Below are 22318 nucleotides of genomic sequence, written 5' to 3'. Positions count from 1 at the left end.
AGGAGCTGTAGAGGCTTGTCAATGAGGTCCTCCCCTGTATGAACTGCTCTATGGCTCAGCGGAGAAGCAGGAAAACACCTCATGTGCACCATTTTCTCTGTACATCACCATACTTTTCCTTTTCACAGGCTACAATTTACAATGTGACTTCTTGTGTGCCTGTAGTTGCAGTCTATGTGGCATTAATGGAATGTATAATGGGCAGGTGTTGGTGGTCAGTACTATATGTAAGTTCAGTCACATTGTGTTGTGTGATGTTTTTGAGGTCCTAGATCCTCCTTGTGTTGGTTGCAAATAACTAGGTAAGGAGACTTTACTGTCATCCAATGACATCTTTTTCTTCCTGATTGTTGTAAATGTTGGACAAAATGTATGTGCATTACAACATGAGCTGTGCATGCATCTTGTTTGAGCCATTTGAGAATCTTGTATGCAATCTGTATAGTACCACAGGTCTTTCACCCCACATCTTGCCTTGCCAAACTGTAGTCTGAAATCCATATCCTGACTCACTCTGCTCTTTAGATTGCCACACACATCACATGCCAAATTGCTGATGGCCACATGATATACTGCCATGCATGGAAGTGATGGAAAAGGAGTGTCATGTAGGTTCTGTATGCTCAGCCTGCAGAGACCAGAGCCTGTCAAATGAATCTCCCAGTATGGGGCTGAGTCTAGGCTGTGGGATATGCAGCTGTGGCACTTTGCCCACTCCTGTACACCAGCAGATTCTAGCTTGTGGACAATATGATGCTCTAGTGGCAAAACGTGCCCTGAATGCCACAATCCATTGCCTAGATTAGAATTGGGTACTGAGGTAAATCTCTAAACTAGTCCATATGTGCATTTAGCACCGTTGTCAATGTGTGTTCTTGTCTTATGGCAGGTCCCTTACTCTCACAGCTCTGTTGTCACCTTCACATAGGTCATATGTGTCCTGTGCTGGCTTATTGCACAAAGGACAGTCCCACAGAGCAGACAGTGTGTTGATTCCTTGGAGGCCCTGGTATGTGAGTCAGTACCTTGGTTACATAGCAGAAATTGTACAATGCATACCTTTGTATGTTGGATGCTATCTCTGTACGATAGACACATATATCTAAACAAGTGTTTTGTGGTACAGGTACATACCACAGAACCCACGCCCTGAAGGGGCATGGGTCTGCATTTGGTAGGCCACATGTCGACACATTCACAAAAAATACACTTTCTGTTCCCACCATGCCAGCCCCTTCATTGTCACTCAAGTGTAATGGTGAAGTCTGTTCTATGGCAGTTGCCTGTAGGGATTCTATTTAGTGAGTCAATCTAGAAGAGTGTGAATGTGTTTGTCCACTCAGGCCTAAGCAGTTTACCACCTATGTCTGTAATATTTCATTGTGGCTCACATCACAGTACATGTTGCTGGAGCATGGGCTACCTGATACCAGAAAGCTTGCTTAGTCATTATAGGCCATGAGCAGGGTAGTGAATTAGTCTGCAGATGACTCCAAAAGTGTGTAGTTGTGCCCTTGTACTTATTTGGCTTGTATGTTTCACACTTGTGGAGTGTTCACAAATTGAAAAGTTCTAGGTTGGTGTTTCTGACAAGTATGTGACTCAACCATTTGGTTAAAAAAGTGTGATTGTATTCTCTTGATCTGGCTTTTGCATCCATGCAGGTTAATGCCCATCAGAAGAAGGAGATGTGGAGAGCCGTAGCCTGGAAGGTTTGAACCCTGGGTGGTCCACAGCTGGCAGAGTGCCCACTGTAGGAAAAGATGGGAGGACCTGAGACGCTGAGCCTGGAAGATCGCAGATGTCAAGCTGGAGATGTACTTCCAACATGGACGGGGCGCACGTCAGACCATGACCCTCCTAATGGCCCGCATTCTGGCTGTGGCTTACCAATACCTAAATTGGCATTTGAGGACAGCACAGGAGCCACAAGGGGTTGAGTACAGGACATATTCCTGCCTTTCACATTGCCAAGTGAATGTGTTAAGTTCTGACAGTTCCCCCTGACGATTAGGGAGGAGCCATGTGTAACACAACAGATGAGTGATTGTTTATGTGGATATGTCATGTGGTGCATACTGATGTGCCTTGTCTATTGGCCCAGGGACCTAGGCTATAACTGTGTACAATCCACAAACATGTTTGTCTCCAGGAACATCATATGGCTGTGTACACTGATCAATCAATTCCTGTCTGTTGTACTGGGTGTAAATTCTATGCAACAGACCACTACTCTGCAGTGTTACAGGCCCTTGTGTGGGATCTGGGGAATGCATTGGCATTGGCCTGCTATTGTATGACAACAGGTAACTGAGGTATGCTCCATGAGGCAACGCACTGAAAGTGATGTGGTATCCTACTTGTTCAATGGTTACTGTGATTGCACAACTTCACCCATGCAATTGTAGTTGTTTGAGATCCTGATTTTCAGTGGGCAACTGCTGACAGTTCAGATGGCACGCATGCATATGGTATGGTACACGTAAGGGTCACTTAGGTGGGGTTTTTTGCTGGGGCCTACTTGACATCATGGTAATGTTTGCTAATCAGAGCTGTTGTTCAAGTGTGATCATGGACATTGGGATGACCCTATTTTGCAGCATCCATCGAGGGAAAGGAAGAAGGCAGGACACAGCCAAGAGGGGAAGCATCTGCCCCTGGGACCTTGGGTCAAGACACCACCGACACAGGGGGACCCAGTGGCCTGGAGGGTGAAGGGAGTGCCACCTAGGAGAAGGAATCAACATCCTCACCATCAGATTCTACCTCCAGTGGCCACTCCCTAGTAGTGGCGAACCCATCGGTACGTACTCCTTTACCATCTTTGTCTGCCACCCCCAGTTCTATTGCCACCCTCCCTGTTGCTCCCCACCCAGTTGGCCACACCCACTCACCCAAGAGGGTTGGTGTCTCCTTCGCCACAAGCACCTTCACCACAGCCGCTGTTACCCCTGCTGCCCTAGTGTGAGGAGGCTATTGACTGCTAAGGAGTATCTCTGCTGGTCAGACTACCATTGTGAATGCCATCCAGGGATTGGCCTGCCAACTTCAGCAGACTAATGCTATCCTGGAAGGAATTCATAGTGTCATGTATCGCCTATAGAGATCTTTTAAGGCTCTGGCCTCCTCACTGATGGCAGCCATTGACCCCCCACCTTCGGCCCCCCTCTACCTCCATCTTCACAATCCAAATCCCCCATTCCCCTACCTATCCCAAGCACACAGACAGATCTGCACACACCCACCTCAACACACAACAGCAGCACACATTTACACAAACACCACAAAACACACCAGCAAGTAAGTACTCAACATACACCCACAAACACATCAGCCACCACTTCCCCAGACACCTTCACCCCCCCACGGGCCCACACACCACATCAAACATACCCATAGGCAACATCACAACAGTCAGTGACATACCAACTATACTCACCATACCTACAGACACCACCACAACAGACACACAGACCCCACCACATCCACCATACCTGCAGACACTACCCCAACATGCACACAGATATCCACTGTCGTAGTTGGACTCTTGCTCCTTAGCAAGACTGCTGGTTTAGGGGCAGAAGCACTTATGTTTGTAGGTGACTTAGTCACTCCTACAACAAGTCAGAACTGTTGGCCCAACCCTTCAAGCTTACAAGCACTACCTCACCAAAATTAAGACAGTAACTGTGATTTCTGGCAGCCTTATTAATGGACTCTAGATGAGATTTCTCAGGGGAGTCGTGGTGGAACAGAAATGACCCTTTTCTCTCATTAGCAATAAGCCTCATACACACATAGACAATGAAGGAGATGCAGGAGAGTTTTCAATATATTTATTGAAAAGACTGCAATCTACGGTTAAATCCATGAATTGCAATGATCAGAATAATGAGTGATAATAAAAGCAAAATTGTGACAATGAGTGTTTTGGATATGAAAACCCCCACCATACTGCAATAAAAATAAGATATTAAGGCCCTCATTACAACCCTGGCGGTCAGTGTTAAAGCGGCAGTAATACTGCCAACAGGCCGGAGGAAAAAAAAATGGGATCACGACCACGGTGGAAACCGTCAACACAGACAGCTACTTTAACACTCTGACCACCACGGCGATAGCAACAAACACCGCGGTGGTCACCGCCAACAGACAGACGGAACACAATGTACCGCCCACCCCATCAAAACCCGCCTATCCACCAGCTTTTCCGGGGTGGTACCAACGCCATCAAAAGCACGGCGGAAACAGTGTTTGGAAGGGAAACCACTATCCTCTTGACACTCTACGAAGAACCAGGACGCTATGGAACCCGAGCTGCAGGTCCTGCTGATGCTGGTCTATCTCCTCATCTACCAGGAACACCAAAGATGGCGGTGATGACAACGGTGAGTACTGCAGATAGTACACAGGGGAGGAGGGAAGGGGGGAGGAAAAATAGAGTGACACACACACGCAACACGCAACACCCCCACCCCCAACACCATACACACAAACAGATCCACCAACATTACATATTCACCCCGTAACCCCCTGGAAGAATGCAAGGACAAAAGGAATTGAGTCAAACCAGTGATATTTTAGAAATAGGCAGATATACTATAGAATTTGAAAAACAGTATTTCCAAAAATATACAATATGTACAGGAGGCTGCACATTGTCCTTCACAAATGTTCGTGGGCCTCTGGGCCAAAAATCATTGGCCAAGCCCACACTTGACTCCTGCCTCAATACAGACAGAACACTGTAGGGGCATCAGGTCGAAAACACACAGGCACCTCAGGGGGAAGGGGGGCACCTCATCCGGAAGATGGTACTACGCCACTGCTCCTGGAGGGGGCTACATGCCCACAGCGATGTCCTGGGGAGTGCAAAGCCATGGTCTCTCTAGTGGGTGGGTTACCCACTGCTTGGTCCTGGGGAGTGCAAAGCCACGGACTTTCTAGTGGGTAGGTTGCCCACTGCTTGGTCCTGGGGAGGCAGAGCCACAGTCTCTCTAGTGGTAGGTTGCCCACTTCATGGTCCTGGGGTGTGCAAAGCAACAGTCTCTCTAGTGGGTGGGTTGCCCACTGTTTGGTCCTGGGGTGTGCAAAGCCACAGCCTCTCAAGTGGATGCCTACTTCCACCAGTTCAGGAGGGGGCCTTGTGCCCAGTGTGCCTCATCCTGCCAAGGATAGGGTGAGTGAATGCCTTTCTTTCTCCTCTGGTTCTGGAGGGGGCTTTGTGACCAGTCAGCATCATCCTGCCAAGGATAGGGTGAGTGGATGCATATCTCCACTTGTTCTGGAGGGGGCTTTGTGCTTAGAGTGCGTCATCCTGCCAAGGATAGGGTGAGTGGATGCCTTTCTCCACTGGTTCTGGAGGGGGCTTTGTGCCCAGTCAGCTTCATCCTGCCAAAGGATAGGGTGAGTGGATGCCTTTCTCCACTGATTCTGGAGGAGCCTTTGTGCCCAGTGTGCTTCATCCTGCCAAGGATAGGGTGAGTGGATGCCTTTCTCCACTGGTTCTGGAGGGGGCTTTGTGCCCAGTCAGCTTCCTCCTGCCAAGGATAGGGTGAGTGGATGCATATCTCCACTTGTTCTGGAGGGGGCTTTGTGCCCAGAGTGCTTCATCCTGCCAAGGATAGGGTGAGAATATGCCTTTCTTCACTGGTTATGGAGGGGGTTTTGTGCCCAGTCAGTTTTATCCTGCCAAGGGTAGGGTGAGTGGATGCCTTTCCCCACTGGTTCTGGAGGGGGCTTTGTGCCCAGAGTGCTTCATCCTGCCAAGGATAGGGTGAGTGGATGCCTTTCCCCACTGGTTCTGGAGGGGGATTTGTGCCCAGAGTGCTTCATCCTGCCAAGGATAGGGTGAGTGGATGCCTTTCTCCACTGGTTCTGGAGGGGGCTTGTTGCTCAGTGATGCAGCACTTGGGTTGTGCTAGCTCACATTCCCTCACCTTGGTGTCTGAGGCACAAGATTTGCAGGGAACAGGTAGCATGATAGTTCATGGAGGCAGGGCTAGACTCCTGCAGCACCTAAGGCTACTAAGTGGTGGTACTGCCGGTGCTGGTGGGGGTGCTGCCAGTGGTGATGGTAGGCTCCAGCCCGTCTCCTGCAGCCTCGGACGTCCACCCAATGGGGCTGCTGGTGCTGGTAGTGGTCCTACTGTCAGCGGTGCGGGTGGCAGTGCTTGCGGTCGGGGTTGCTGGAGATGCTGGCCGGGGTGCAGGTGCCGGTGCTGCCAGTGGTGGATGGAGATTTCAGCCCTTCGCCTGCAGCCTCGGACGGCTGTCCAGTGGGGATACTGCTACTGACATTAGTGGTGGCAGCGGCGGTGCAGGTGGCGGTGCAGGTGGCGGTGCTTGTGGCGAGGCTGCTGTTGGTGCTGCATGAGGTGCCGGTGGCGGGGCTTGCGGTTCTGCTGGTGGGCACCAGGGCTTCACCTGCAGCCTCCGTCAGCTGAAGTGCCTTGCCTTCAGTTTTCTGCCCCTTCCTCACCTTGGCAGATGCTGTTGTGACTTTGGCTCTGTCAGCTGTGGTTTTGGAGGAGGCCTTGCTGGGTGGGTCGTGCTCCTTGCCCTTGCTGCATGCTGTCCCCTTCTTCACCTTGGCAGGTGGCGGAATGGTTTGGTCCTTTGCAGGGGTTGGTGGCACACTGGCTGTCCTGACGGGTGCCCCCTTTGAGCCTCTGGGAGTTGTGGGTTCCACAGCAGACGGCGACTTGGTGGCTGAGGTGCTGTCCTGGGTTCTGGACACCCTGGCCTGAGTTGAATGCTGGAGGGGGGGCGTAGGGAACAGGTCAATGTTTGCCAGGAAAAGCTTTTTAGACATACTGGGGTGGGAAGAGGGAGAGGGTTTGGGAGTGGAGGAAGAGGGAGTGGCTGTAGGAGGTGTCTGTCTGCTGAGTTTGGGTGAAGGTGCATGGGCTGGATGCTGTTGTGAGGTGGATGGCTGTTGGGTGGGTGGGTGCTTGTGTTTGTGTACTTTGGAAGGAGGGGTGACAGACACACTGGGAGAGGACACAGGGGACGTGTGCATGGTTGTGGGGGTGGTGACTGCCAGTGAGGGGTGAGTATTGATGGGCGTGCTGGTGATGGAGGTAGTGGATGAGGATATAATGCATGCAGGTGTGAGTGGAAACGATACTGGGAGGGAGGTGGACGAGGAGGAGAAGGGGACACAGTGGATGTGTCTGCATGGGCATGGTGCTTGTGTGAGTGCCTGTGGGATAATGTGTGGTGCTTGTGTTTGATGGGGCCACTTCTGTGTGTTGATTTGGGTGAATGCTGGTCTGAAGGTGTACTTGGGATAGGCGGGGATTGAGGAGATTGAGACTGGGTAGAGGAAGTTGGAGGGGGAGGCTAGACACAGGGACAAGGGCTGCCGTCAGTGCCTAGGCCAGAGTCTGACATGCTCTCTGTTGGACTGCTACGCCAGAGTGAATGCCCTCCAGATATGCATTTTTTTGTTTCAAATGCCTCTCGACACCCTGGATGGCATTCAGAACGGTTGACTGCTCAACGTTGAGGGATCTCAGGAGGTCAATATCTTCTTCACTGAGGGTAGCAGGGCTGACTGGGTTAGGGCCTGAGGTGCCTGGGGCGAAGGAGATGCCCACCCTCCTGGGTGAGGGGCACGGGAAACACGCTGAGGGGCTGCTGGGAGGGTGGTGTTGGGGGGGTGGTGGCTGTACCTGTTGTTGAGGTGGGCACAGAGGTGTACGCCACAGCCAGAGAGCTTCCATCGGAGGAGGAGTTGCTGTCTGTGGTGTCCCCTCCTGTCCCCGTCGTGGTGCTCCCCTCACCCTCCATCCCACTGGTGCACTCACCATCAGTGGATTCGGCATCCAGGCACATGTGGGATGCAGCTCCCTCCGTCGCCGGTGCCTCTGCTCCCCCGCCAGATGATGCTAATGCACATAAGGACAGGGTGACAAAACAAAAAGGGGAGAGAGACAGAGGATACACTTGGTCAGTGCCAGCAACACAACTACTGTTGGCGTACACAACACACAGGGAGCAGCCCTATGCACTAGGCCATGCCCAACCAGTTACTAAGATAGTCACCAGCCCATGGGGAACAATGCATACCATCAGCTGCACCCCAGAAACGCACAGGGCCCTGCCCAGTAGTAGATGCCCACTAACACTATTGAGGTAGATGTGCTTCAAAGCCTGCCCAACAAAGGACCTACCCTGCCATCTTCGCCCTGGCCTAGGGGCACCATTAGCCCCCACCCCCTACCAGGTAACTCTTAACACACGCATAGCAGGAGTCAGATTCTGTACTCACCCTCTTGTGGCTGCTGTGATGCCTTCAAGCGCCCATCCAACTCTGGATAGGCCACCGCCAGGATGCAGAACATCAGGGGGGTCATGGTGCGACGGGCACCCCTCTCTCGTTGGGAGGCCAGCCCCAGATGGGCCTCCGCCATCTTCTTTGCCCAGCAGTGCAGGTCCTCCCACCTCTTGCGGCAGTGGGTGCTCTGCCTGTCAAAGACCCCCCGGGGTCCGCACCTCCTTGACGATGGCACGCCAAATACCCTTTTTCTGGTGGGCGCTGACCTGCAGGGAAAAGACAGCAGAAAAGGGAATTAGTCAACCGTCCGGACCGTCACACTCATGGCCCACCAGATCCCACGCTTCATGCTCACAGTGTACTCACCTGTTTGTCTGGAGGACCGTAAAGTAACGTGTACTGGGTTAGGACCCCATCCACCAGTTTCTCCAATTCCTCCGCAGTGAAGGCAGGGGCCCTTTCCCCAGACACATGAGCCATTGTCGCTTCCAGACACAGGTCACAGCAGCACTTGCAGTGTAGGTCCTCTCCTGTTGAAGGCCAGGTAGCAGTGAGGGGATAGATAGAAAATGACGGTGACGTCTGCGGCGGTGTGTACCGTCACCACCGGCGTACATTGCCATTGGCTCCTGGAACCCATAGGGCCCAATGTTAACCAATGCGAAGTAGCGCGGCAGTCATCGACCACCTACCCCGACGGTGCACAACGCCAGCGGAATTACCTCATTTCCACTTGTCCCTCCTCACAGGTCAGGCAGCCGCCATTTCAGGGGGGCACAGGCCATGGCACGTAACTGCGTCACACCAGATATTGGCACAACAACTGTTTTTCAGATTCACATTTTGTTTCTGTAAAGTAAAGAAATCAGCATTAGTGCAATAGATGTGAGAATATGACCCTCTGCTCACCGTTCTCTTCCATAGGCTTTAACCGCTGAATATGAGATGGCAGCATCCTCTGGTGTACAGACCCCTGGTGGACCTTGCAACAATGGAGGACAGACACATTATCGTGCCACAATCCAGGAACTGTGTGCCCAATTGAAGCCAGACCTGATGTAAGCTATCCGCCAGCCCACAGGCATCCCCACTCTAGTGCAAGTCCTGTCAGTGCTCCATTTCCTGGCAAGTGGTTCCTTCCAAACAACAGTGGCCATGGCATCAGGGATGTCTCAGCCAATGTTCTCTAACGTGTTGACAAGAGTGTTGTCAGCCCTGCTGAAACACATGTGCAGCTACTTCGTGTTCCCCCAGGTGGAGGATTTGGCCACAGTGAAAGCTGACTTTTTATCCCCTGGGTCATATCCCCAACATCATTGGTGCCATTGATGGTACACATGTGGCATTTGTCCCCCCCCCCGGAGAAATGAACAAGTGTTCAGGAATAGAAAAAGCTATCACTCTATGAATGTGCAGATGGTGTGTTTGGCGGACCAGTACATCTCCCATGCGAATGCCAAATACCCTGGTTCTGTGTATGACGTCTTTATTTTGAGGAATAGCAGTATCCCATATGTGATGGGCCAACTCTAGAGGCACCGGGTGTGGCTAATAGGGGAGCCCAAGGTCCCCACACAGTATATGTTGGTGTCTGGGTATGTGGTTGTCCCTAAGGGTCGGTGTGTGTCTAACAGTTGTCCCTCGATATTTGCAGGTGACTCTGGTTACCCCAACCTCTCATGGCTAGTGACCCCAGTGAGGAATGCCAGAGCAAGGGCAGAGGAACATTACAATGAGGCACATGGGCATACAAGGAGGATTATAGAAAGGACCTTCAGCCTCCTGAAGGCCAGTGTTCTGGTGCCTCCATCTGACAGGTGGATCCCTGTACTACTCACCCAAGAAGGTGTGCCAGATCATTGTTGCATGTTGCATGTTGCATGTTGCACAACCTGGCCTTGAGACGCCAGGTGCCTTTTCTGCAGGAGGTGCCTGGAGACTGTCTTGTGGCAGTGGTGGAGCCTGTGGACAGTGATGAAGAGGAGGCAGAGGAAGAAGATGTTGACAACAGGAACAACATAATTCATTAATACTTCCAGTGACACACAGGTAAGACATTGTACGTTCACTTTACATTTCAGTTATCTGTTGGACGTTGTAAAAGGTTGCCTCTTACCCTATGTCTATGGCCACTGACTGTACCCTTTGGCATCCCTATTTTCAGATCCCTGAGCCCCACTGTGGCTCCTGCTATGTGTACTGCTGCCCGTCCAAAGGTCATTCCAAAGTATATTTCACCGTACATTTGAGTTGCAATGCTTTGATAAAGTTTTACTAATACATTTGTGAATCATTTGACAGACTCCAGATTTGTATTTGTTCCAAGGGGGTTTATTTAAGTGCTCATAAGTAGAGGGGGATGTGCAATGGGCTGGGGTGATGGTGGAGGAAAGTCCAGGGTAGAGTCCAGTCTCTTGGTATAACAGGTGCATTGTCCAAGGAGGCATGGGAAGTGGAGCAATGGCAGTTCAAGGTGGACAGGGTGACAGAGTGGGACAGAAGGGTGACAATCAGGAGAGTCTCATTTCCTGGAGGGTCTTGGCAATTTTCTCTGGCTTCTGCCTGGATCGCAGGGACCGTTTGCGGGGTGGTTCTCCTTCTGCAGGGGGTGGGGTGCTGGTGGCCTGTTGTTCCTGTGGCGGTGCCTCCTGTCCACTAGCACCGGCGAAGGTGGAAGGCTGTTCATCGGTTTGGCTAGTGTCAGGGGTCCGCTGTTGTGCCACTACCTCCCTCATGGTCTTGGCCATGTCAGCCAGCACGCCCTGCAATGGTGACCAGGATGGTGTAGATGTTTGTTAGGTCATCCCTGACCCCAGGTACTGTCCCTCCTGCAGCCGCTGGGTCTCCTGCAACTTGGCCAGTATCTGGGCCATGGTCTCCTGGGAATGGTGGTATGCTCCCAGGATAATGGAGAGTGCCTTGTGGAGAGTGGGTTCCCTGGGCCTGTCCTCCCCCTGTCGCACAGCAGTCCTTCCAGCTTCCCTGTTGTCCTGTGCCTCTGTCCCCTGAACTGTGTGCCCACTGCCACTGATCCCAGGTCCCAGATCGTCCTGTGTTTGTGGGGTTGCCTGGGGTCCCTGTAGTGGTGGACACACTGCTGATTGACGTGTCCTCCTGGGGACAGAGGGATGGGCCCACTGGGTGGGTGCTGTGCTGGTGTTTCCTGAGGGGGAAGCTCAGTGGTGGTTTGGGACTGTGGCAGGGGAACCAACTGTCCAGAGGTCCCTGATGGGCCAGGTTGGTCATCCTGATCCAGGCGTGCAAAGCTGCTGTCATCACTGTGGGCCTCTTCAGGGGGGGATTGGATGTAGCTGGCACCTCCTCTCCAGTGACGCTGAGTAGGAGTCCTGTGGGGATGGAAATGCAGTGTTAATGTATCTGCATGTGCCATCTTGTGTATGGGTGTGTTTCCCTGTATGGCTGTGATTTCCCTGTCAGCTTGGCCTTGTGTGAGTGGTGATTTTGTGGGCTGGGTGAGTCTCTTTAATGGGCATGCTGTGGTGATGGGTGTCCATGCAGGTCTGTGTTGGGTGTCAATGCCTTGGTGTTCAATGCAGGGCTTGGTATTGGGATGGTTGGGTTGTGATGGTGGGGTATATGTGAGGTGGTGGAGTGATGGGGGTGAGGGTAGGGGTTTGTGATGGCATGCAGGTTGGGGGGTGAAGTAGTGAAAATTTGACTTGCCAGAATCCAGTCCTCCTGCTACTCCTGTGAGGCCCTCAGGGTGCATGATCGCCAAGACTTGCTCCTCCCATGTTGTTAGTTGTGGGGAAGGAGTTGGGGGTCCACCGCCAGTCCTCTGTACAGCTACCTGGTGTCTTGCAACCACGGAATGCACCTTCCCCCGTAGGTCATTCCACCTCTTCCTGATGTCATCCCTTGTTCTGGGGTGCTATCCCACGGCGTTGACCCTGTCCACGATTCTCCACCATAGTTCCATCTTCCTAGCAATGGACGTCTGCTGCACCTGTGATCCGAATAGCTGTGGCTCTTCCACATGATTTCCTCCACCATGACCCTTAGCTCCACCTCTGAAAACCTGGGGTGTCTTTGGGGTGCCATGGTTGTGGTGTGAGTATATGTGTAAGGGTGTGTGTGGTGATGTGTTGGGGTGTGTGGTGTGAGTTGCGTGGATGGTGTACGGGTGATGGTGTTCTGTGCCTCTGATTGTGGGTGCTCCTGCCTTGTGTCTCTCTCAGTTACCAATATTTTTTTTTCTTGGAAGGGGTTGTGGGTAATGTGGGTGTGTGTTTTATATTGGTGTGGGGTGTGGCTGTGGTGTGTGTATGTGTGTCAGGTGTGTGTGGTTTGAATTGTCCAATGTGGTGTAGTTTTGTAAGTGTGTGTATTTTGAGTGCGGTGGTATGTACCGCCAATGGTTTACAGCGGTTGAAAGATCGCTGCAGTGATTCGTGGGTCGTGATACTGTGGGCATATTCCTGTTGGCGTAACAGTGTGGGTTTGGATATCTCCAGTTTATCACTGACCTTTGGTGTGGCGGACTTGTGTGGGTGTCTGTATAGTGGCGGATTTCTCAGTGTGGGTCATAATACCCGTAGCAGAATACCGCCGCAGGCACGGTATGTTGGAGGCCGTCAGCACAGCCGTAGACGGCATTTACCTCAAGGATTGTAATGAGGGCCTACATTTCTAACTAAGAATGCCCAATCTCTTCCCTAATGAGAGCTAGGTGTAATAAACTCTATTCTGCCAGTACCATGAACACGTGAAGCATACCACCAGCCCTTGTTACCTTGGAATGAGGTCTCTAGATCAGCCTCCATGAAGGCACAAAGGCTGAGTTCCGCAGCAAGTTGACATGCAACATAGATGGCTCAGGATCTGGAAGGAACCCCTCTAATGACCTTGTGCGTGTGAGATGTATTTATACAGCTCATGTAGGATGCCTGACGCAGATATGTACCTAAACAACCAATAATGCAGTAGACTTGTGTCCGCAATTATACAAACAATCCCTAAAATGTGTGCACAATGTTCCTCTCAAATGTAAGAGTGAAAGGGACATGATGATAATACCTATGTACATCACTGATAACGACGCTGATAAGGATGCTTTCTCAGAATGGCACTGATAATGAAAAACAAAACATTTCTTATAAAATGTAAGCAATTCCAAAGAGTAAAGAAATAATAAAATAAATGGAACAAAACCGAGCATGCTAAATAGGTAAAAGGTCACTAGGTGATGGGGCACAGGTCTAGAAGCCGAAGGTTAAGCTAACTCCTGTGCCCAGTGGAAAACTAAAATGGATTCACCATCACACCACATCTAACAAACTTGCAGACACCACCCCACTAGACACACACACACTCACCGCTACAAGCATACACACAGAAACCACCCCAATATTCACACACACATCCACCACTCCCACATCACCCAGCTACGCCACCTCCCAACCTCCCAAGACACACAAACACCCACACTCACACACTCAACAGACACCACCCAAACACAAGCATACCTCACACATGTACACACCCAAGACATTCACACCAACACCCAAAAGCCACTCCCTTGACTTCCAAATCTTCACTCACTTCTGATGACCTTCCCTGTGTTCCTAAGGAAAGTATTTTGTTTGAACTTGCCCTTTCCACTGCTCCCTCTCCTGTCCCAAACCTAAGAGGCCCTCACTCACATCCCAACCCATCCTGTCCTCCCATGTCACAACTACCCCCCTGCAAGCACTCTTACCCCCCTCCAAGAAAAAGCATACACCTCCTAAGAAAGATTCCACCCTCCCAAACCACCAAACCCATATTCAACCCACCCCCACCAAGGATGATCGCTGAGGCACCTCACTGCCCACTTAATGCTTCCTGTGGAGGTTCCCTGGCAGTAATATGAGTCAAGTGTTGGCACAGTACTCTGTACTTTAGAGATTGATAGATTAGCCAATGGCCGTGGACAGTTGTTTTTTTGGGTGCACATTTGTCCTGCAATTCCTTTTATACCTTTATATTGATCAAGAGTAACTTATGTTATCTGCCTACAGTTGTGTATGTTTCAGCCTGCTTGCTGATCCATTTGCCGTTGTTTGCAAAATCTGATTTTGTGGGTAGTGCTGGTGTCACCCAAGACAAAAGTATATGTTGACTGTATGGATATGTGTGTGTAAATGCAATTGTGTTGTCATTGCATTGTGTTCTCTTTGGTATGCAAAGTATTTGTTCTTGTGTTGTCCAATGTGAGAATGTATGATGTTAGCCTTGTCCCCTTTGTATGGATTGTACATTTGTCAATGTGTGGGAGCTCAAGTTTTCTTTGTGCAAACATGGAGGCTGTTGAATTGTGCTAGCTTTCTTAACATTTGACTGTGCATGTGTCCATGTTGCTGTGTGTACCGTGCAGCTACTTCATCTATATGTATGACCTATGCAATTGTATGTGCTTTCGTGACTTGCACTTCCACATTGTGCAGACAGGCATGTCACTTGGCTTTAGTATTGTTTGTCACAGAGCTACCATAAGGGCCAGTTCCTTTGCAAATGTTGTTTTAGGGGCATGTGCAAAGTGTGATATGTCCCAGTACAGCATCCTTCCCTGAGTGATATGGATGTCCCATCCCTATTGTTCAGGTATTGTTTGCATAGTGAGCTTTGTATATTTGTCTCTCTGTCTATTGTGCATCCCATTGTCCTTCCATTGCGTTGCTATGGGGGTTATATGTGTGACCATTGAAGGGCTGTTTCATGGGAATGGTGTTTGCGTTCCATGACATATCCATACATATGTGTGTTGAAAATGACAGCAGTCCGTGACATGTGTGCAATGTGAGTGTGTCAGTAGTATTTACATATGTGATGTTACTGTGTTGTTGCTGCTGTGTGACACAGTGCTGTGTATAATTCATTGTCCCTGTTCCTAAGATGTGCAGATGTGTGCTTTTGTGTAGTGTTGTGGTACTGTGTGAGTGAGCTGCTGAAGGCGACGCTTTGTGGCTGTGAATGTGTCCTTCTTTGTGAGTGACTCGGGCTGTGTATAAAATGCCAAGTGTACATGACATTTTGTGTGACCCCCAATGTGATGTGTCAGATGGTGGAATGACCTGTTGCTGAGCGTAATGACACAGGCAGGTGTGTGTACTTACAGTCGGTTGTGTCCAAGCGGCCTGGATTTTGGGCTCCTTCAATGAGCAGCAGGTCAAGTGCGGTGGGCTCCATGGTAGCACATGACATGTAACCATGTGCCTGCAGGTGAGTTGCTCCCTTTATATTGTCCGTTTTGGCCTGCTGAGACATGATGGTTGATCTGACATGGCCACATTGGAGTGTGGAACCTCATAATGTGTCCGGCTGAAACACTGTCTTGGCTGACCTGTTTGTGCTGTTTTGTGACCGCGACGGTCTGTGCTGCCTGTCAGTGCTCCATAGGCCTGGATGACTCGTAATACAGTGGTCCGACCGTCAAGCTGATGGCAGTCGGACCACCATCGCGGCAGTGGCAGAGCATGGACCGCCCAACTCATAAAAGGCCCTTAATGACTTCTTTAGAAGTATGAATTCACCAGCAGGGCAAGACTGAAAGCACTACCCAGACAGGGCTCAACAAACCCACATACCTACTCTGTGAGGTTCAGCTGAGCCATATTTCAGTGCAGCAAAAAGAGTGGGGGTAAACCTGATTTTATTGACCACTTTAGGTACGATTTACCTCTCCACACTTCATCATTTTGACCATCTAATGTGCCACCTCACGCTGAAGATACCAATAAAAAAAAAAAAAAAACATGCCTGTAGATGGAGATAACAGGCAAATCAAAACTGTATCAACATATCTACATGATACTGAGAACATTAAAGACAGGTTTCAAAACTTGAAATGCAAGGTACTTAAGTGAGTTGCCAAGTACAAGCACTAAAGCATTGCAACTGGTGGTATTTCACAGCTCTAGCTCAAGAAAAAGTCTGAAGAAAAATTATGACCATTCTAAAAACATCTAGAGTAAAAGAAGGTGTCAAGGTTGATAGATCCAATGTAAGCAACATAGAAAGTGTAATGGAAGTACATGTGGTTGGTAAAAAGTGGATTTGGCTTAAAATCATCATCATTGTGAAGAGTGACTGACACAATTTGTTACACATATTCACCTTAATCAATGTATGTGCTGCCACAGGGACCAACAACTCTCTAATGGTACTGGTAAAATGTATTCAGATTGGACTACAACAATCATGATGTGTTATAATCTTGATGATGATTTGTCAGTCCAGTATGTTGAGAGTGGTGCATCACTACAATATAACTAATGTTGCTTCTCAGCAGGATCACTGGAATGTGGTTTGATCTAGGGCACCTAACACAACAGCTCAATATAAACAGGTCCACGTCATAAAGCTTTTGCACATTAATAATGTGCTCTATTTTACAGTTGCAGAATGTTGTTCCTTTCAACAAGGGGCCACTAAGTCAATCAATCTGGATAAAGTGTGGCTAATCACCCGATAGGGTATCCAGGTGATTGCAGGTCCCAGAGGCTTATACGAACAGCCAGGTCGTAAGATCCATTCAGAATTCCAGAAGTGAGGTGATGGTCTGGAGGTGTGTGGGGAGGCTGATCCAGGTTTTTGCTGCGATGTGAGAGAAAGAGCGCCCTCCACTTCTGCTTTGGTAGATGCTCTGACTATGAGCAAGTGAAAGGGAGTCAGAGCATAGTCTTCTCAATGGTTGGTGGAGGTTCAGGCAGTGGCTAATGTATGCGGGTGTCATGGTCCCAGCTGTGAGAAGGGCTAGTCATGCCTTAGTCATGCCTTATACCCCTCTTTATGAGTGATAACAGAGATGTTATTTTCTTTTCATCACAGTACCAGTATGAATCATGTTATGCTTTTGAAACCTTGTGCAACTTGGCAACTCAGTTATTAACATGCTGGCAATGCTTACATCAGATCAGGACTAATGTTTGTTGTCAAGATAACTTCTGAAAACCTGGGCCTCACCCAGTAATACAGGAAGCACATCTCAACTGTCTACCATCACCTAGGCCTTGCCCAGGTAATCCAGGAAGCACATATGAAGTGTCAACAACTGCTAGTTCTTTAATTGATCCTCCTAATGGAAAAAAGACAGTTGAGAAACATGTGCAATTACAATAATGACTAACAAGTTCTTCGTTTTCCCCATGTGTTTTCTTGCACTGTGCTTGGGCCAGCTATAAAGGCTGATGTTTCAGACCAAGGTGATCATTACAAGTTTGGTGGTCCTAGGACCACCACGGTGGTGATGGCGGTCGCACCGCCGGCAGCCTGGGGGAGAAATCCGCCATAATATGAGCATGGCGGTGTTCCCAACAGAACATAGCCGATAAACTGCCAGTACCGCCAGTGTGGATGGCCTAACGCCACTGCCAGCAGGTATCTTCAGGCCGGCAGAGAGCATGTTTCCACTGACCATATTTCGAGGTTGCACACCGCCAGGATTTCCAGGGCAGTCTCACCGCAATGAGAAGCCTGGCAGAAACGAACAACTTAAAAAGAGACACTCAACTTCAGGAACACAGACACGTCCGCAGCCGCCATGGAACCCGCACTTGAAGTCTTCTCACTGCTTCTGCTGGCCATACAACTCCAGAACCAGCGACAAAGACAACCACTGTAAGTACACCCACCTTGCACACACTGGAGGGAAAGTGATCAGTACACACCCATACACAACACACAACCCTGGCACGGCTAGCCTCGGCCACACACACACGCAAACATATACCCGTACCAATACACAAACACAACTACAGACACACCCATACACAAACAATACACACCACGGCCAACATACATGTGCCATACACACACCACACTGCACACAGACACCACCAGCACTGTCAAATACATCTACACACACCACACCACTGAGTCACACAACGGCAACACCATCATAACCACGCAAACGCTTTGGTAGAGAGGCACACCTACACAGGAATACACAGACTGGCAGCTACATGTAACAACAGCTCACAACCAATAAAAACAATAACAACGGCAAACAACTTGTCAGATCACACGCCACATCCGCCCAACACGCAAAGTATATCACAGATGCCTCACAACATGCACACCACTACCACACAATGCCACACAACACATCACAACAAGTCCATAGCACAACTCAACCACACAACTCATGCTGTTGCACAAACAAATCACATACACAGAAGACACACACCAAATCACACATATACAACACATACATGTGGAAGGAAAGGTGGGACAAGTTTGTAACCATCGACACCAACGGTTAAGTGGTGCATATACAATAAATATATATAAAATTATGTTAAAAAACTATCTACAAACTGGGCCTACTGGCCAGTCCAATTGTTGACAGTGCCCCAGGTACACTGGGCATTGTCTCTGGGCCCAACTTGACTCCTGACTGCAAAGTGGCCTCCGCATGGCAGAGGCATCAATGGGGCAGGCAGGTACCTAAGGGGTGATGCGGAGGCGAGGTGGGGGCTTGGGTTTGAGAAGGGGCCTTTGGTTTTGGTTTGGAGGGGGGGTAGCCCATAGACTTTCACTTTGGGGGAGGGTCCTTAGTTTTGTGGTTGGGAGGGGTGACACTCATTTTTGTGGGGGTCACATTCTTTGCTGTGGGAGACACATGGGCAGTACCAGGGGGGCCATGGGAGGACATGGAGGTGGGAGGATTGGGTTTGGGGAGGGTAGCACTGTTCTTGGGGGAAACAGGGATTAGGTCAGTGGGTGGGAACAGGGCTAACTCATAGAGGAATCTTTTTTAGGGCCACAAGGGTGGTCATGGGAAAAATGTTTGGGAGTGGAGAGAGAGAGAGAGTGCTTGAGAGGTGTGCACGTGTATGTGCCTTGGGTGCTGGTGCGTGGATGGATGCCATGTGTGTGCTGGGTGTCTGTTGGGTGGATGAGCGCAGGCATTTTGCTATATTGGGAGGAGAAGGAGGAGATGCAGGGAGATGCTAGGGTGGATGTGTGAGTATCTGTTGGGGTGGTGACTGCATGTGGGGGTGTTGGTAGTCATGGTAAGTGTGTATGTGGTGTATGGGGTGCCTGCATGGGGTCTGCTATTGGGGACATGAGGGGACTGGTGGCTGGATCTGGGAGTGTTGATGTGGTGATAGCAGGTTGAGTGAGGTTGGTGGGTTAGTGTCTGTGAGGAGGAGGTGGTGGAGGAGTCTGTGTAGGGAGTGGATGTTGTTGTGTTTGTTTGGCTCTGTTGTGTGTGCATGGTGGTGGTGTGACTTGTGGTGCTTGTGTTTGTCTTTGTGAAAAGTGTCTGGGAGGTGGATAAATGGTGGTCTAACTGTCTGCTCTGGATGGGTGTGGGGAGAGGGGTGTGGGATTGGGCACAGGTAGCTGGAGGGGCACTGTCTGAATCAACGAGGAGATCAGAGCCTTAAAGGATCTCTGCAGGCAATCAGGGCACAGTGAATGCCTTACAGGTAGGCATTTGTATGTTGCATCTGTGATGCCAGTCCCTGGATGGCATTCATGATGGTTGATTGTCCCACAGAGGTGGACCTCAGGAGGTCAATAGCCTCCTCATTGAGGGCAGCAGAGCTGACTGGGGCAGGGGCAGAGGTGCCTGAAGTGAAGGAGAAGCCCACCCTTCTGGGTGAATGGGCACCGGCAACTGGGTGGGCAGCTACAGTAAGGGCAGTGCTGGTAAGGGGGATGGTGGACAAGGATGGTGCTGGGCTGGTCCCAGATGTGTCCACCACTGCCAGGGAGGGTCCATTGGAGGAGGAATCTGAAGAGGATGTCCCACGTGTCTCTCACCTCGCCCTCTGTCCAAGTGGTCCCCTCGGATCCGCTTGTCTCAGCCTCCTGGGTCCCGTGGGCTGCAGCTTCCCCACAAAGGGGTGCCCCTTCTCCTTTGCCGGATGATGCTGATGCACACAAAGACAGAGGAGGAGAGGGAGGGAGGGTTAGAGAGAAAGAAAGGGTACCATGGGTCAATACCTACCCATCATTCACATAGGGTAACAACCTTAAAATCTTCTGGTATGCCATGGCATTGCATGTCTTTACATTGACATGAACATCTCTGTGAAATCATAAGGGAAACAGAAACTATGCAGTGAAAACTTACTAATATGGAAACATTGGCACTCTTTGACTTGATGAAGGCTCATACAGTGCATAATAGCAGAGTACTTGCCACACTACCATGGTGGGTTACTCGAGCATGCCACCAAATCCATTAACAATATGTCCAGTAATATCTTGGCCCCCTGAAGCCATCAAAACCTGCAGGATGAGTCAGCTGATTCAGAACTCATCAATTTCCTCTGCCATAGTGGCAGACTATCACTGATGGCAATGCCCTGACACCTCAGGTATACTAATGCTGATGGAAGAAGCTGGTCACTCAAAAGATGTGTAATGTGTCCAGACAAACTCAAACATGAGAATAAGTCCCCTCATGACTCACTGTCTGCATGGCATTGGCACACATACTCAAGACAAATCCTGCCAGGGTGGCTCATACCCATAGCTAATGTGCAACTTCCAATGATCTACACTACAATAGTAGGCTACCGAACCCATATATGCCTAACATTAGCGAGTTGTGAGGGTGTACTTACCCTCTTGTGGCTTCTGTGCTGCCATCAAGCACCCATCCACCTCAGGGAAGGCATTGCCAAAATGCAGGCCATTAGGGGGTTCAATGTCTGTCGGGCACCCCTCCCTCATTTGGAGGACATCCCCAGTTGGGCCTCAGAGGTCTTATGGGCCTAGCGTCTCAGGTCCTCCCAGTGTTTTCTGCAGTAGGTGCTCCACCAGGCATGGACCCCCAGGGTCTGCACTTGCTTAGAGATGGCACGCCAAATCCCCTTGTGATGGGCGCTGACCTGCATGGGTGACACAGACAGAAGGAGAAAGTTATGTAGAGTGGCATCACAGCAACAGCAGTGGACTCCACACATCAGACACATCTCATGACCACACAAGTACGGCATTAACGCACAAACTCCTTTGCCATCTGCATGCATCCAGTCCCTGTGCATCATCCCAATGCCTTTCAAACCCACACACACATCACTATCAGACAGGATAAGAACATTTGACTCACCTGCTGCTCTGGTGCCCCATACAACTGTCCATACAGGGGTAGGACCCCCGTTGACTAGCTTCTCCAGCTCCTCCTAGGTGAAGGCAGGGGCCCTATCTCTTGCAGTACATGCCATAATGGCTTTCAGAGACAGAACACAGCAGCTCATGCAGTGGAAGTCTTGCTTTCATGAGTGTCAGGAGTCAATTGAGCTATGCAACAATAAATGGCGGTCACGTCCCCCGCGTACATGACCGTTACTTCCAGTGGTGACCATCACTGGCCCCAGTCTCCCATAGGCAACAATGTCAGCCAATGAGAAGTTGCACAGCGGTTGAGACCGCCTACCACCATGACGAATAATGCCAGCGGAATTGGGTCACTTCCATCTGTCGTGAGCTTGCAGGACAGGTGGCTGCCATTTTACAGGTATGTAATGTATAATAGGTGAATGATACGTGCATCATGTATGATTTTAGTGACATGTGCATAGATTACCTATGTTCGCACATCAAAACATGGTTTACACATGATATTCATGCATAGTGTTGTTCGAAGTACAGAAAACTATGACACAGCATGTGCCGTGACTTGCTGGCTCATAGACGTGGCAACCATATCTATATGTTTAAATTTCACATACACCTTATTACCTGTGGGAATAGAGTGTTGATACATGAAAATGTAAAATGTATTGTGTGTGCCAGGCTGACTGTCTCGGGCTGCAACTGTCATCAATGATGGAATACATGGTTAGTCTACATGGCCAAATGGATTCAGTATACTTCAGCAGTATGTCCACAGTACTCTGGTGTGCTACATGTATAGTGTTTGGTGGCTTGTGAACCATCAACATCAACTTGTGGCTATTCCTCTCTCCTATTCCTAGATTCCGTGCAATGGTGAGAATGAGACATGCACCTGTGTACCTGACCCTAGTGGATCTTCCTACCCTGGAAGAAAGACACATCATACAGCCCTGTCATCTG

Source organism: Pleurodeles waltl, chromosome 12 (assembly GCF_031143425.1).
Source record: "Pleurodeles waltl isolate 20211129_DDA chromosome 12, aPleWal1.hap1.20221129, whole genome shotgun sequence".
Taxonomy (NCBI): Eukaryota; Metazoa; Chordata; class Amphibia; order Caudata; family Salamandridae; genus Pleurodeles; species Pleurodeles waltl.
Note: the sequence above shows the minus strand (reverse complement) of the source record.